This window comes from Peromyscus maniculatus, chromosome 11, assembly GCF_049852395.1.
Source record: "Peromyscus maniculatus bairdii isolate BWxNUB_F1_BW_parent chromosome 11, HU_Pman_BW_mat_3.1, whole genome shotgun sequence".
In the NCBI taxonomy this organism is placed as follows: domain Eukaryota; kingdom Metazoa; phylum Chordata; class Mammalia; order Rodentia; family Cricetidae; genus Peromyscus; species Peromyscus maniculatus.
This window is the reverse complement of record NC_134862.1, coordinates 103,639,857-103,655,578: the sequence shown is the minus strand read 5'-3', so window position 1 is coordinate 103,655,578 and position 15,722 is coordinate 103,639,857. Positions and strand designations below refer to the sequence as shown.

The 15,722-nt window shown below is 49.1% G+C and overlaps 1 protein-coding gene across 2 annotated transcripts in view; it reads right to left on the bottom strand.

Annotated features, from left to right (window-relative positions):
* Positions 1–14,835, bottom strand: part of Plxna2 (plexin A2) — a 198,767-nt gene extending 183,932 nt beyond the window's left edge. For both annotated transcript variants that reach the window (XM_076548301.1, XM_006986754.4), the window contains exon 1: positions 14,260–14,835. The gene's annotated coding sequence lies outside the window, so the exon portion shown is untranslated. The remainder of the gene's footprint in view (positions 1–14,259) is intronic.
* Positions 14,836–15,722: the final 887 nt, after the last annotated feature.

Here is a 15,722-nt window from a genome sequence, read left to right as displayed (position 1 = left end):
GTAAAATTATTAAGGCTACTCCATGTAGTTAAAAGGAGATTTATTTAATGGTGTAACTTACAAATGAAGGAATAGGTAGGTTGAGGGTTCTGGGAAAGACGCAGCAGTAGTTTATCAATGTTCTCTGGAGAACTCTCCTCCTTACACCTCTAGCGTCCAGGCTCCCAGCAGCAAGAGGGGGGCATGTCCCAATCTCGGGTCTGCAGGCCCTCCCTTGGCCCCGCCTTGTGGGCGTGATAGTTACCAAAACCTCAGTGGGGGTTGGAACTTCCAGACCAAAGCTATGGCTACCCACTACATCTGCCATTTTTTGTCTAAATAAGAAGGTTCTAACTTAATACAAGACTATATACAAAGGAATGGTTATTAAATATTTTCCAGGAGTAATGAGGAATAATGACCTAGATAAGATGAAACTACAATCAATGCGAACAATATCAAGCAAAAAACACATACTAAAATGCAGAGAAGTCTAGAGTGTAGGTAAATGGTATGTTACAAGGATCATTCCAAAGGGTATCCTATCCTAAAGAACCTGAATCTAATACTTAATATGTTCTATCTAAGATATGTACTATACTGCTGTATAACTGCTAATCTTCAATCCCATCAAAGACCTGAGAAGGAATATAATGGTACCTCCCTATAACCCTTGGCTCAGTTTGTTTTCTAAGGAGCTCTCTTCCCAAACCTCCCTCCACATTCTGTATCACCCTATTCACCTTTCACAGCCCTTCCACTCATCTAAAGACAGTGGGAAAATCTGGTTTCAGCACCTACTACACCCATCAAAGTACAGTACTGACGCCTTTGTGTGTGACAACATCCGGTCTCTCCACTGGGATAGACATTCTTTGAGAGCAGAACTTATATCTGGTACTTGCTGGACTGCTCTGCAACACTGGCATGCACAGAAGCTTCCACTCAGAAATGCACTCAGTGTGATCCTGAACAGTGAAGAGAAGGAAATGAACAGTTTTTCTCAGCTGACACTATCCTTGATAGTCTTCCTGGAGAAATGGTTTGATCTATCTGTCGTGCTTGGTTCAAACATTTGTCAAAACTGATCATTTGGAGCTCATGGAGAAATAGGTGAACAGTTTAGAAAGGATTCCAGCTGTTGTTCACCTTGAACTTACGGATGAGAATCACTGGTTAGGTGGAGAAAACAGAGAGGAGAAAGAATGGATCATACTAGCCTGTGCAAAAAGTCTTGGCAAAAGAACTCTAGTGCTATAGGCTATAGAATAATACAAGAAGTATATATTGATAAAAAATATGGCAAGTTGGTCACACAAAGTGATCAAGAGCAGAATAGTGAAGGGAAGGTCCTCTAGGAAGGTTCAGAACAAAATATGTCCATGAGGAAGTTACAGCAACTCACTGTGGTACTTTCTGCAGAGAAAATGCATGGTCTTTGGAGACAGACGTGTTCAAATCTTACTGCCTACCTCTTTGAGATTATTTACATAATTAAATAAATACAATTATTTACAAATTGTATTGCTGATCTGCAGCACCAGCATCCAAGACCACGAGTTAGCCAAGAAAGAGTGAGCACATACTTATCACGGGTCTATTACTCTCTCTAACTGGGTTATCTTGCACATGAACCTTTGGAGGAAGAGAACCTTACTTTACTCTCTGTAAAAAGGTAAGAGGGTTGTGGTAAGAATCAAGGAGACAAGGATAAGAGGTGTTTTATAAACTCTCTAGCTCTAAGTTATTATTTTTTGTGTGTGTTTTTGAAGAAACATTGCCATCCCATTGGCATCAGTGGCTCCTTAAAGGTCAAGATGCTGCATTCCAAACTGGGTGAGAGGTTATCACCTAGCACTTTGATATGGAGACTAACCCTCTTGGACTTAATCAATGTTGCAGGTCCTATCCTTCCTGCCCTGTTGACAGTCTTCTGGTTGTACCATGTCTGGTTCACCCTCTCACATCCTCATGGCCTTTGAATGAGTCACGATGGAAGAAAGGAGGCAGAGGAGGAGCTGAAAGGACAGCCCACCAGGCAGGAGCTCACATTCCCTGACCTCTTCCACACAGTGTTTGCTCATTACATAAAAGAAATTTCTTTTTATCCTATCTCCCCAGCCTCTCTTCCCCAGTGTTTTTTCCTGAACCAAGAGCCAGCCTTAGAATAGGAGTCAACTCTTTCCCAAGGAAGCTGATTATACAGCCTGCTCCTTCTCACCTTCAGTTCCCATTATTTTTTTTCCTTTGAGGCTCTGGCTCTTGCAGAACAGATACTGTCAAGCCAGCCTGTCTTAGGTAGCAGACAAGTTCACATTCATATACCCAGCAGAGGAGGTAACATGAAGCTAGGTAAAAGTGATTAGTGGAGATGGAGGGATGGGTGGAATTCCTGGCAGAAGTCTGTCTTTTTTTTAGGATCTCATCTGTGCCAAAATACACAGGTACCCAACCTGGAGGATTCTTCACTATCTGCAGTGCCATCAGTTCTTGGTGGGAACAGGGAAACATACTTTGGATGCCTTTGAGGCCTTATCATTTCTAGACAGACATATCAAGGTCTAGGGCCATGGGAGAACTTGGGGTTGCAAGGGATGAAAAGAACTCCCTAGTGAGGAGCAGGAGAATCAGGCCCAGGATGATGAATGAGGTGTGAGAGAGAAGCCTGGAAAAGGGTAAACAGGCAGGAGGTAGCCTGAGGGATGGGGAGCTAAGGGTGAAGAGAAATAATGTGCCAGGGTCAAAGAGCAAAGAAAATGCCCCTGCCGTGACAGCCTCAAGATCCAGTGTATTATTCCCAGGCAATGCTTGTGCATGGATGCCGCTTCCCTCACTCCACATGTGTGCAAGTCAGCCCTCTCCCAGACACATTCAAACCCTTTCATAAAACCTTTCTTCTTATGAGTTGTTCCATTTCTCCAAGGAACTCTACTTTGCAAAGTGATTGCTGTTCCTTGAGACACATCACCCCACTCATATGCCCCTTATGTAAGTCTGTGAGGGCAAATGGCCTTAGCATCACCACTTTAGAGGTAATATGACTTGGGGATAGTCCAGGTTAACTGTTTTGGTTAAGGTTCTAGGTGTGCATGAAGACTTGGACTCTAGGCTTTGAGAGTTACATACACCATCCTGTTTATCCAATACCTGGAGTGAGTGCCAGCAACTGGCATTTCTAAGAAGAAATTACCTTCTCTAGGGGTTACCCTATAGTTCTGGGTAGGCAACATTGTGTCCAGAGTTGGGGATATCTGTAGTTGAAGCTTTTCTCTGGTCCTGCCTGCCCTCCCCGAAACCACAACCCCCGAGGTCCAGATGAATCTCTCTTACTTGTGGTCCTGCAGCCACTTGGACCCAAGTAAACATATAGAGGCTTATATTATTTACAAATTGTATTGCTGATCCGCAGCACCAGCATCCAAGACCACAAGGTAGCCAAGAGCGAGCAAGCACATACTTATCACAGGTCTTAAGGGGTCCCCATCTCGGTCACAGCAGTTACCTGCTGCCTACTAGGGGTGGTGCTTCAGGGGTAAAGCACAGACAACCATGCCTACAGATACCTTGCTACCATCCTTTGGGAATGAGGATTTGGTTTAAAAGGTATCACTGAGTTGAATTCTTAGGAACCTCTGAGAGCTTCTGACCAGCCATCAAATGCCAGTTGGCCCAGATCTAGCTGATGAGAAGAAGCACTGGAGTTGCTGGGGCCTATAGAAAATCCCAGGAGCTGCATGGGTGTTGGTGGATGAAAAGAGTCCAGATGTACTAATGCATGCACTTGGAGACTAGTGTGCCAAATTCCCTTCCTCAGCCTGACTTTCCCTGTGGGCAGGAAACCTGCTGCCAGCTCCTTTCTGAAGACCAAGTCTCTGCAGCCAGCCTAAACTGGAACAGCTCCTGCCTACTGCCCTGGGGCTTCTCTCCCCATTCACCTCTCCTAGCTCTCAGCCCCACCTCCTGCTTTTCAATCTCCAGACATGGCAGATCACTGATTAATTCAAGGCTGTTTAATAACTCTTCTATTTCAACAAGAAACAAGCTGTCTTGTTTTCTTTATTTTTAACACTGACTCTCATTTTTTTGCTAAGCATCTTACTGTCATTTAAATTTCTCTGTCTCCAACCAAGCTGATAATAGACTGGAGTGAGCAGCTGCTTCAGTCTTGTTTATGACAATGATTAGAAGTTAGAGCCTGTGCTAGCTGAGAATTGACCAAACCTCAGTTCAGCAGCTCTGCCCCTGCATGTCAAGAGAGTGCTAATTTTAACATGATTAGTAGAACTCTGGCTCCAGGGGAAACCAGGGTTAATCCCAGCCCAGCCTTCCTATCACCCTGCTCTAAGGCCAGGTATGGTGGCAAAGTTGTGAGAACTAACTCTACTTACTTGGGAGTTATGGTCAGTAGCTGGGGATCAGTTGTTTGGACCTGAAAGTTCCCTGTATTTTTCAACAGTCTTTCCTCCAGTTAATTTACTGAGCAGCAAACAACAGACTCCTGCTTGCAGGGCCAGAAGTGGATAGAGAACTCAGCAATCAGCAAGCTTGCCATTCTATCCTGCCTTTCACATACTCAGAAACATTTCCCAAATATTCTATACATGACACCTATTTATTTTTTAATCCATTAAAAACAACTCATCACTGGAGACCTGGTCATCTTTTAACTGTAGCTTGGTTTCTCCAAATGATGCAGATCGTGTCCTCTATGGATGGCTTCTTCCTGGGTTGGATGGCTGATTCATGTCTCTCTTCTATTTTCCTGCAATATCTATAATTGTATTGTATGTGTGCACATGCTCTCTCCTACAACACTGTCAGCTCTTCAAGAGCCAGAGTGGTGACTTACCTTCTTTCTATCAGCCTATGGCACATATTCTGTAAACATTTGTTCAATCAAACTCAATTAGGCAGCACCATGTTCAAACTCCTTGCAAGTAAAGTATATTTCTCCTATCTGGATAGATCCTTGCTGAAGCTTTCATTTCTCTCTGGATCAAAATTTTGGCCCTTCCAGTGCACAAGCCAGCAGTCAGGGGCCTCAGCTTCCCTTAGTTCCCTACCCCCAAGGCTTTACATCACAGCTAGGGAACACTGTGACAACAATGTAGGGGGTATGTAGCAGAAGCCAGAGGTCTGAACCAGTCCTCTGGATTATATCTCCCATCCATCCCCATCTCTAAGGGCCAGACAGAGCTGCCTGGGAAAGCCTACAGATACAGAGGGCAAAACCTTGTGGCCTGACACTCCCTGCCTCTTGCTCCTCTGCAGGCAGATCCCTGAAGTCAGAGCTCTTGGCCTGTGCCTCCCAGCCAGCAATCTGCAGGCAGCTGCTGGGGTCATTGTCTCAGCCTCTTCAAGTTGTGAATGCTGAGTCTATAGAGACCGAAACACAAACAGTGCCCACAGTGCCTCTCAGGAGGGAAAGGCCGCCTGGCCTTGCCAGAGCCATTGACTGTGCAAATAGCAAGACTGGAGATGGATGTAGGAAAGCTGGTTGGAGCTATTGAAAAGAGGGGGAGTCTTTCTCCCCATACTGCTCAGTGCCAGTAGGAGCTGTGGATGTGTGTTAAAGGCCAGCAGATGGGCAGAAAAGAGGCGTGGTGAGTTCTCCCGAGGATACTGCCTCATCGTGAGCCGTGTGTCTAGCCAAACCCGGGAACAGAGAGTTGATGATGTCACTGAGTACAGGATGGGAGCAAGAGGCTGGAGAGAGAAGTGATCAGGTAGGCAGGTCCACTGGGAAGGGACAATTGGAGTGCAGTAAATAATGACTTGCTGTGTGATACAGGGCAATCTACTGCCCCGTTTGGTCTTAGGTTTCATAGCTGTTATTTGAAGTTAAGTTAAAACTATTTTCAAATACTCAGACACTTCCCAAGTGTTCTACACATCACATCTGTTTATTTTAATACATTAAAAATGTCTAGTAAAGAGAATTGAGGCATCATGTTATGTCTGTCCCCATCTTCTGAAGTAGGCCTTTGTAGTCATGTCAAACATGCAGGGATATCTTCTCAATGCCACTATCCCATGTTTTATACTCCAACATGGAATGAGGCTCCTGCCCAGCTGGGCCATGGGAGAGTGCACAGGTCTAAGAGGGCACTACAAATGATGGGCAAAGGCAAAGGATTAGACCCAAGCTTCTGGGCCCTCCTAGACCTGCCAACACTTTTCCTATTGTGCTTGCCCTGTGTACACTATTTCAGTATGAGACAGCACCTCCTAACTGCAGCCAGGCATTTGCTCTTTCCCTTCTGGAGGTTGACTCTCAGAACAATGCCAACTGACTAGGTCTAAGACAGTGTCCTTCTTTACTCCTAAGAGTTGAGGGTACCAAAACCCCAAACACAGCAAAGTCAGAATTCAAATCTCAACTCTCATATTTAAATGCCAACTATAAACAATGCCTATGGCCTCACTGCCAAGGCTCCCATGGATTTTGCTTTTTCCAGATTCCACTGAGTATCCAGATCTTATATTCTAATCCCACACATTTTCTTTAAGTAAGATCTTGCCTTTTCAAAAAATTCCAAATAAATAGAGAAAACTGGGGGTGAGGGGTACGTGAATAAATTGAAAACATCCCTGGCTTCATTCTGCTCTAGACTTTTAAAATGATGTTTCCAGTTGGCAGCAGTCATCATTTTTTCTAACTCTCTTAACATCATCTTCTTCTGCCTAGCTCTAGAAACACAGGCAAGTGAAAGCTCTTGAAAATTACAAAAAAACCTATCACAAACACAGAGGGAGACAGGGGTGCTGGGCAGGAGGGAGGAGTCAGCTCACCAGAGTGTCAGGCATGCTCTCATCTCCCTCCTGCTATAAGGGAACAAATGGAGTTATGGAGAAGGTCAACAGGTGAGAAACCCTCAGGAAGGGTGCAAAAAGTGTGAAGGGAAGTCCTTTGTTCTTCCCTTGTTCTTATGTGGCAGGAGCTGTAGGTGACACCACACTCTTCCCGGCCATCTGTCTGCCTCTTAGTAGGCCTCACACCCTCTATGTGAGGCTTCCTGGTGGCTTTCCAGCTACACATGTGGTTTATATTAGTCTATAAGAGCTTGAGTTGGAAACCTGGAAGGATTGCTACCCTGGGTCACTCAGATAAGAACTTCATTCTTCTGAGGAAACCTGGGGGTGTTGTCTGGTGCTGTAGGCTTCTGTCACTGACAGTGAAAGGACAAATTAGGAACCTCCAGGCAGGTTGAGGCTGAGGATCAGCCATCCTATCCTAGGTCTATAGACCCCCTCAAAAACAGCGGCAGACTCGAAGCAAGGATGCAGAGTGGGGTCCTGCTGGCTCAGGATGGATCTCCTGTCTACAGATGGGGAAGGGGCCTGGGTTCTACTGAGAACTGGTCTTCCAGGGAGTTCAGAAACTAGGGTCTTCTCCTTCAGGTATTTTTGTTACTTGGGACGAAATGTGAGGAAGGGGAAGCAGACATGGGGGACAGGCAGGGAAGGTGGGAGGTCAGAGGCCAGTGTAATATTTACCCAGCTCAGTGGAGGCCTTTCACTTTTAGAAGCAGGAAACAACTTCAAAGCTGTAACATCCCCTTGCTACTTTGCCAGCAGGCTGGTCCTCTCCACAGGCAGGCAGGGCTATAATGGGTCAGAACTAAGAGGCCAAGGTGCCAGCTGCAGTCCAAGGCCTGGACTTGAGTGGTTCTTCACAATTATCAGTCCCCTCTTCAAGATACCCATCCATATACCCACACAGATGCTCCAGGGCATAACTGCAAAGGCTTCTCAGGTCTTTTGAAGCTCAGGCCTGTTCCTCGTCTGGGACACCCCAGTGCAAGATCCTCTTACCTAAGGTTCAGGAAGAGTTCTATTTCCCATGGTGGGATGAGAGTCCTCAAGGGAGATGACATCTGCCCCCTTTTAATTCCCCTCTGCTGGCCCTCCTTGGCCTTCATCTTTACTAAACACTCAGCTTGAAATAGGGATGAGCAGTGAGTGACATTTCCCAGTGAACCACACTAGTGTTCACATCTCCAGCTCTAGGATATTGGGAAGGAATGCCACAGAAAAACCTCTCCAGACTTTGGCTCTGGGAAAACGGTGCTGTAGGAACTGATTAATAATTAACAACTCCAGGGCTGCTAGCCTAAAACCCATGGGAGAGGGGTGAAGGGTAAGGATGACACTAAGAGGAAGTCAGATGGCCCCTCTTAATAGGACCCTCAGGTAGGATTTCTCAGGTACCCACTAGTTTCTCCCAGGAATCTACCATGCAGTGAATGACACAGGGTACAAGCTCTGAGTGACACCCTTCCTTCCCTTCCTCTGAACCCCCGCCCTGTCATCTCTGACTGGTGCCTGGGGGTATGTGGCTTGTGCAGTTCTCTCCCACAGCTCCAGATGCCGTGGTTGTGGTTCCTTGAAGGTAGAAGCATTTGCTCTTCTATCCTTGGGCTGTGAGTTACCACACTCTTGGCAGTACACAAGTGATCGATCTCTATCTATTTAAACCCGAATGGATTCCAATTCCTGCTTTCAGCATCTGTGTGGTTCACCATAAGGGGCAGAAACAGCAGCTCCACGACTCAAGAAATGTTCTCTTAACACCCAAAGGAGAAACCAAAGCTGCAAGGTAGGCTGTCTACACACAAAACAGAAAGTCTGTGAGTCTGAGTCCTCACAGAGAGTAGAGAAGGGCAAAAGTAGGTCTGCCAGAAGGCTGGATGCTCAAGGCTCACAGAGCCTCTGGGGGGGTGTAGCTCTCTCTCTTTCTCTCTCTCTCTCTCTCTCTCTCTCTCTCTCTCTCTCTCTCTCTCTCTGTGTGTGTGTGTGTGTGTGTGTGTACATGTTGGGGGTCATAGAGGGGAGACAGTCATTTAACATATATTCAGTCTGTGCTCCAGGGCCCCTTCCTACCTCTGTTCTGAAAGACAAGTTGAACTTACTGCCTTTTCTCTCATCCTGAAAGTAATTTGAGGCAAGGAAAAGCAGGATTAAACTTTCATAACACAACACATTTATCTTATTTTGCTTCTTTCTTTCCTCTGTCCTCTCTCCCCTCCACTCTTGACCCTAGGTAAGTTTGAGCCAGAGGGAAGCTGAGATTAAATATCAGGGGATGGTATCAGATCTGGAGAGACACTGATCTCTGGTTCCCTGCCCATCCCCAAACTTCAATATTTTTCTATCCTCTGTTGGACAGTTATTATCTCAGTGGATGAGAGAAGCCTCTGCGCTCTGTGCGTGTTCTCTCTCAATATTGTCCTCTGTTGAAATGAAAGGGGGAATTAGAATTCAGAGACAGGCTCCCAGGGAGAGTACGAAGACAAAGATTAAGTCAGTGATACAACGTTGACATGCGTTTAGTTCCTGAAAGGTCTTTTTAAAAAAGTCTCCTCCAGAGCAGTGCTGCCACTGCTGGGACTGGCTGGAAATCCACGTTAGGGAGTGAGAAGAAGGGAAGGCCTGACAGGAACTTGGGGATGGGCCAGAACTTTACTTGCTGATAAAAAAAGAAAGGAAAGACACTCTTGGTGAGGCAGCCAGGACTGGATCGCCTGCTGTTTTGAGCATACACTCCTTCCCCTGGCCACCCAGACATGAACTGTGTGGGTCAAGCCTCTCTCACCCCCTTCACCCAGACAAGTCCTATGGGGCTGGCCTCTCATAGTCACGCGCGCACACACACACACACACACATACACACACACACACACACACACACACCTCCTATGAGGCTAGCTTTTCCTGAAAGCCTGGTAAACACTGCTTAATGAAGCCCACCCTTACCACTTGGCCTTTTCTCTCCTGACCCCACCCCTCTGTGCCAAACAGCAGTGAAAAGTTCCAGTTCTGCCCTCTGCCATTCCAGTTGTGGTCTCTGGGTAGTGATGGTTGGGAGTTTCTAAAGTAGCCTCCCCTCCCCTCCCTCGCCCCCCCCCCAAAAAAAAAAAAAAAAAAACAATCCACAAAAGCCAGTGTTTCAGGACAAGTGTGGTTTTCAAGAGTTCCCTCTAGTGGAGATAACCTGCTACTTTTCCTTCCTGGAGCCCAGAGCTTCATGCTCTGAGCCCACTGAAGGAGACTGTGCGTGCCCGAGGCTCAGTAGTTGGCTCTCAGCTCAGGTTCTTGGCTCTCCCACCTCAGTACACTGTCAGTCTCTATCATTATCTTCCCTCTGTCTCCTGTCTCTCTGTTTATCTGAAACCCTGTCTACATCCTGGCTTCTATTATCACCGCACGTGAGCCTTCATGCCTGTGTCTTGAGCTGCACTTTCCATCCTCCTCCTGCTTTTCTCTGGACTTCAGCAAGGCAGCTCTGAGGGGCCAAGTGCTTTGGAAAGACCTCCTATCAAGTGGCTTAACCTCAGATTTCCAAAAACAGCACTACAGGTCAGAGGCATTCAGAATCTCTTAGTGAACCATGCTTCAGTAGGAAGAACAAGAGGCTTTGTCCAAATTTCCTCTTCCACCTTTTGCTACCCCATTTCCAAGCGAACTCTGGCCTAATGGGTTGATCTATACTTCCAAAGCTACCTGTGCCCAGTTTGCTTGGAGTCCTGTGTGAACCCAATCCTCCTTATCAGTTCGCCCAGCCCTTGCCTGCTTCTCAGTCTCTGACTGCACAGTGCCATGTGAGCAGCTTGCACAGCTTGGGCAAAGGGACAGATAAAGAGAGGGGAGTGCTTGAAGAAGGAAAGCATGAGCAGGTGGGGCAGGTACTAGCCAGGGGCTGTAGGAAGACAGCAGGGAGGGGTAACCCCAACCACTCCGCTGGGAGAAGAGAGACATCTGGAGAACACCTGCTGGTTCTCAGGGTTTCCCAGAGATATCCTGCCACCCAGATGAGGGACATGGCCAGACCAAGTCAGGTTAATGGTTAACCAGCTGCTGGAGCAGGGAACTTTCTGGAAGAGCTCAGTTGTAAGCTATTTTCTTACCACCCTCCCTCCCTTCTCTCACTTTATACTTGAACTCCATAGGGACTCTGATCTCCAACAAAGAATATTCTCACCTCTATTCCTGCTTTCCAATTCAAGATGGAGCAGCGTAAAGTTGCACTGAGGTTCCATATGCCCAGATGCCAGGGAATAGAGCCCAAAAGAGTTTGGGGGCTGAGCAGAGGAGAGAGGGTGGCCCCTTCAGATCGGCCATCCCCCACAGGCTCCTTGGGACCAGCTGTTTGACCCCGGGAGGAACTGCCTTTCTTTTTGTCTCCATGGGGGTTCACCTTTAGAAACGACAAAAAAAGCAGGGGATGGCACACCCACCCCTCATTTACTCTAATCAGGCATGAAATCTTTGTAACTATGTGAAAAAACTGTTTCCCATAAGGGAATCAGTTCCATTCATCATTGTTTGAACTGAGCATATGCGATGGGGAGAGACAGAACACTCACATAGAATGAATTGATAACAGACAGCCCTGGGGGAGGGATAGTCGTGGGGGAAGGGGTGGTGTTGGGGTGCTGTACATATGAGCTGTAAAAACTCCATCCAGCCCCTCAAAGCCTGCTTCTCTTGCTTCCCTGTGGGCAGTCCTGGATTATTCTAGCTAACAGACTGTGTAACACAATGCTCCTGTCTCTTTATGATCTGCATGGGGTTGGGAGGGGGGTTGGCTCTGTGCTCCTTGCCTCTCCATTTGCTATGATGGACAGAAGTATATTGTACCCTAGTCTTTCTGTGCAGAGACAGCTGTGTAGCAATGCAGGAAGACAGCTGGGGAGAGGGGTCTGGAAACAGGAATTGCCTCCCCCACACCAAATCCTGTATCTTACAGAGGCAATCAGAAAGCAAGGTGGAACAGAAACCATACAGCTCTACAAACAGTGATGACTCCAGCACCACAAATATTTCAGATTGCCTGCGCTGGCAAGCTTAAAGCTCCTGCCAGCTGCTGTCCTGTGTATTTAAGCATGTCACTGGCTTCCCCTCCTGCTCCTGTGTCTCCTTGTAACATGCCCATGAAATAAAGATTAGCTGAATTATCGGGAGTATTTGTAATAGGCCTGGGAGAGGGGCCTAGTAGAGGCTATTCTTTGAGGCTTCTTAACCTTATTTTGAACATAGAACTCCTGCAAAACAGATGCTGAACTTAAGCATCTACCACATCTGCAACTTCTCTTGGTCAAGAATGTTGGAGGGCAATCCTTCATTGGCAGTCTGGAGACGGGGAGACAACATTCAGAGCTGCTCTGACAGGGACCAGCATTTCTTGGGGTGGTGTGGCTTTGAGCAATAGTCATATGATATCACTGTCTGTTCTTCCTTTAGACTTAGGCCAAAAGGTAAGCAGCTCTTCACCCCTGCTTGGATCCAGGGTGTGAGGGTCCCCTGTCCCTATGCCCTGCCAATGAAAAGGGTGCAGCTGAGACTTCCTTGCCAGGCTGTAGTACCTGGAAACCATTGAAGACTTTGTCATTTCAGGGCTTAGTGCTCTTCAGCAGAGTCTTCCCTGTACATGGGCCAAAAGCCATGTCCTTTTAATTGATTTTCAAGACTATTTGCCCCCATTCTAGTGCAGTTTTCTTAGGACAAACAGTAAGAGAATAGAGAGGGCAATCTGTCTTTATAGCCCCTCCTTTATCAACAGGTTTCTGGACAGGATTAACTGTGAGAAAGAGGAGACAGGTTCTTTAGGTATTCTTTAGGTAATACTATCTAGTGGCAGCAGAGGCAAGTTGCAGGATGGGTGGGGGCCTAGCACTAAGGGAGATGATGACAGGTAGATGACAGACAGGAAAACAATCTCCTGGGGTATGGGACAGATTCCACTCTGCCTCCTTGGTTCCCTGCCCTCTCTCAATTTTCCACTCCTAGCCCCCCAGCAGAGATCACAGGTAATTACTTCTGACAATGCTCTGTGAGAAGAGAAGTTAATGAATTCTTCTATCTTCCCGCCTGGAGGTCAGAGGATAGAGGGCTGCGAGCAACTCTAGGAGCTTTCTGGGGTGATTGCACAATAGTTGTGCATTTCAATTAGGAACAGCTGAATTCCTCCAGCCAGGGCTAAGCTCTTCTGGGGATACTGGTGCTCACTGGAAGGCCCCAACATTCAGAGCTGGTCCAGAGGGAAGAGTGAAGTTTCAAGATCTGGAAAGAGGCTCGGTATGACAGGCCTGCTATTGTATGGAATGTCAGAGAGCTGAACCTGACTCTAGTTCTCTTGAAAGTGGCCAGCCCAGTCCTACCTGTGGTCCAGCCCAGATAGTCGACTGTATAGACCTGGTCCGCTGCAAGGATGGACGTGTCTCAAAATGTCTAATCCTCCACAGATGAGCCTTCAGAAGACATCTGGTAGCCCCACTCCCCAAACCCACCCATCTCTGTCTGTTCTGCATATGGGTGGCTATGTTGTCTATGGTCTGGGTTCTCTACAGAACTGAACATTCTTGCCCTCAACAACTATGAGCTCTCCTTTCCAGACTGTGGTGATTGACCTGGTATCCCAAGTCCCCCACCCCAACCCCCCTCCTCTCCCTCTTATCTCTGCCTGAGCTGTTTGAAGAGGTAGCTCCTCCTAGGGCAAGGATCATGTTAAACAGGTGGACATTTTTGAGGTCCCTAGAATGACAGTTTCAGGGGACTCTTTTTGACCATTCAGATCAAGATGAACATTTATGAAGACTACCCGTGAGTAAAAGAAGCTAGAATTTTCTAAGACCCTATCACTTCGTGAGGTGGGGCAAAAAAGAGTACATAGAGGGAAATGAGCTTTAAGGAGCCTCTTGGACTCTGGACAAACTCCCACTTCAAACCAAGGGGGCCGGGCCCCAGCTGGGCACTATGCCATGGGGGATGGGGGCAGGAACATTTAACCACAGTGCTTCCAAACCGCTTTCAGGGCTTCCCGGAACCCGCGCAAACGATGCCTTCTCCTTCCCGATTCCCAGTCCACTGAACCACTGGAACCGCCAGCGGCCACCCGGGACCACAGCGCCGGGTGAACGCCCCCTAACCAGCCTCTGGCCACAGTGGCCCCAGACTATCTCGCTAATTCTACTGAGGCCCTCTCTGGGCTCCAACCGTGGGACAACCTCACCACCCAGGCGCTCCCCAGAGCTGCAGACCGCTGGCAGGTGCGCGTTGCAAGCGCGCCACGGAGCGCCAGAACCACCGGAGCCTCCGGAGTCGATGGCCCGGAAGCCCGAGCAAGAGACCATAGCTGCGAAAGTGGCGGATCACGCGCGGAGACTCGCCGCCACTGCCTAGCCGTGGTCGGGGCCGGGACCCCAAGGGGACCTGGGGAGGCTGCGCCGAAGAAGCCGCCGCGGGCGCGCGCTCAGGGAGAGGGCGGAAGGCTCCGCTTACCCAGCTCGGCGGCGTCTGTCTGTCCTTGCGTCTCCGCTTCGTCTGACTCGGCTGGCGGCTGCCCAGGGCAGCGCGCGCCCAGTCCCTGCCTGACCCGAGTCAGTCGGACAGCCAGGTCCACATGCAACCCAAGATCATTAAAATCCACGGCCCGCGCCGGCCGCCTGCCTGTATTCCTGTGGTGGCCCTCGATTAGGTCCGCGCGTCTTCTCCCCGGTCGCCTGAGCCCAGGGACCCGGACGCGAAGGGGCGTGGGGTCCGGCAGGGTCCCTCCGGGGAGGCGCAAAGCCGGCTGTCTTCAGGTTTCCCCGGCGCGACTTTCCGGGCTGCTCTGACATCAGCGATCCCGCGCTTCCTTCCCTTCTGCTCCCGGCCCGCTCGGCCCCATTTTCTCCGGGAACGGCTGCCAGCTCTGTCTGCGACCGGGCCGTACGCTCCCCGCAGCCCCGTGGCTCACGAGTCCACCGGATCTGATCGCTAGTCCTCGGCTGAAGGATCCCAGCAGCTGCGCCCGCCGCCCCCGCTCAGCTCTGCGCGGACAGTGCTGCGCGCGGCGCGGCTAGGCTCGGCTCCGGTGGCGGCGCCCTCAGCCGGCCTCCTATATTACCGCGCAGCTCATTATCATAGAGGCCGTGTTAACCCCCTCCCCGCCCACGCGCCCCGCCCGCGCAGACCGAATCCCCCAGCCTGTCCACTCAAGAACCGGGCTGAGCTACAGTGCTCTGGGCTTTCGCCTCGCTCAGCGGACACTGTCAGTAGCCAGGGGGCCAGAAAGGTGCTTCCAGGGTCTGGGGACTCAGGTTGGGGCCTGGTGAGCCAGCTGGCTCGGCCTCGGGAGGGGTTCAGAGTGACGAGGGCAACCCATCCCCTCGCGTGGCATCACCTGTCACCGAACACAGCCTACCCACCTCCCCTCTTCACTTGTGAGCTAGGGGTGAGTTCGGAGGGACCTGTCTTGCTGATGGGGTTGAGATAGGGTCTCGGATTTCGGAGGAGCAAATTTCTCTTCCTTATAAATTCCAGAAAGCCAGCGAGCTGTCAAAAGAGGTTTGAAGTTGTTGATAATTATTATTTCTACAATGCGAAGAGGAGCCTGGCTTTTCGTCTCCGGTTTCCTGCTCCATTGGGAACACTGGAGGTAGGGCAGGACCTGAGTCTGATAGGTGCTGTGGAGACCGGAGGAGCAACATCGTTTGCATTATCTAGACCCGCGAGCCTATCTCTTAATGGAGGCGGGGGTGGGGGTGGCTAAAATGTTAAGGCAACTTTAACAACCTCAGAAAACAGGATTTTCAATCCCGGGGTGCTTTGGTGCCCTCGCGGCCTCGATTCCCTGTCTCGTAGTCTGTATTTGCAGCAGTGGCCACGGCTTTCCCTTGAGGGCCTGAGCAAGCTAGCATGGTCTGGACCCCAGCATGGTCTCAGGGTCATCCATTTCCTTGCTGGAGATTGAGCACACAGAG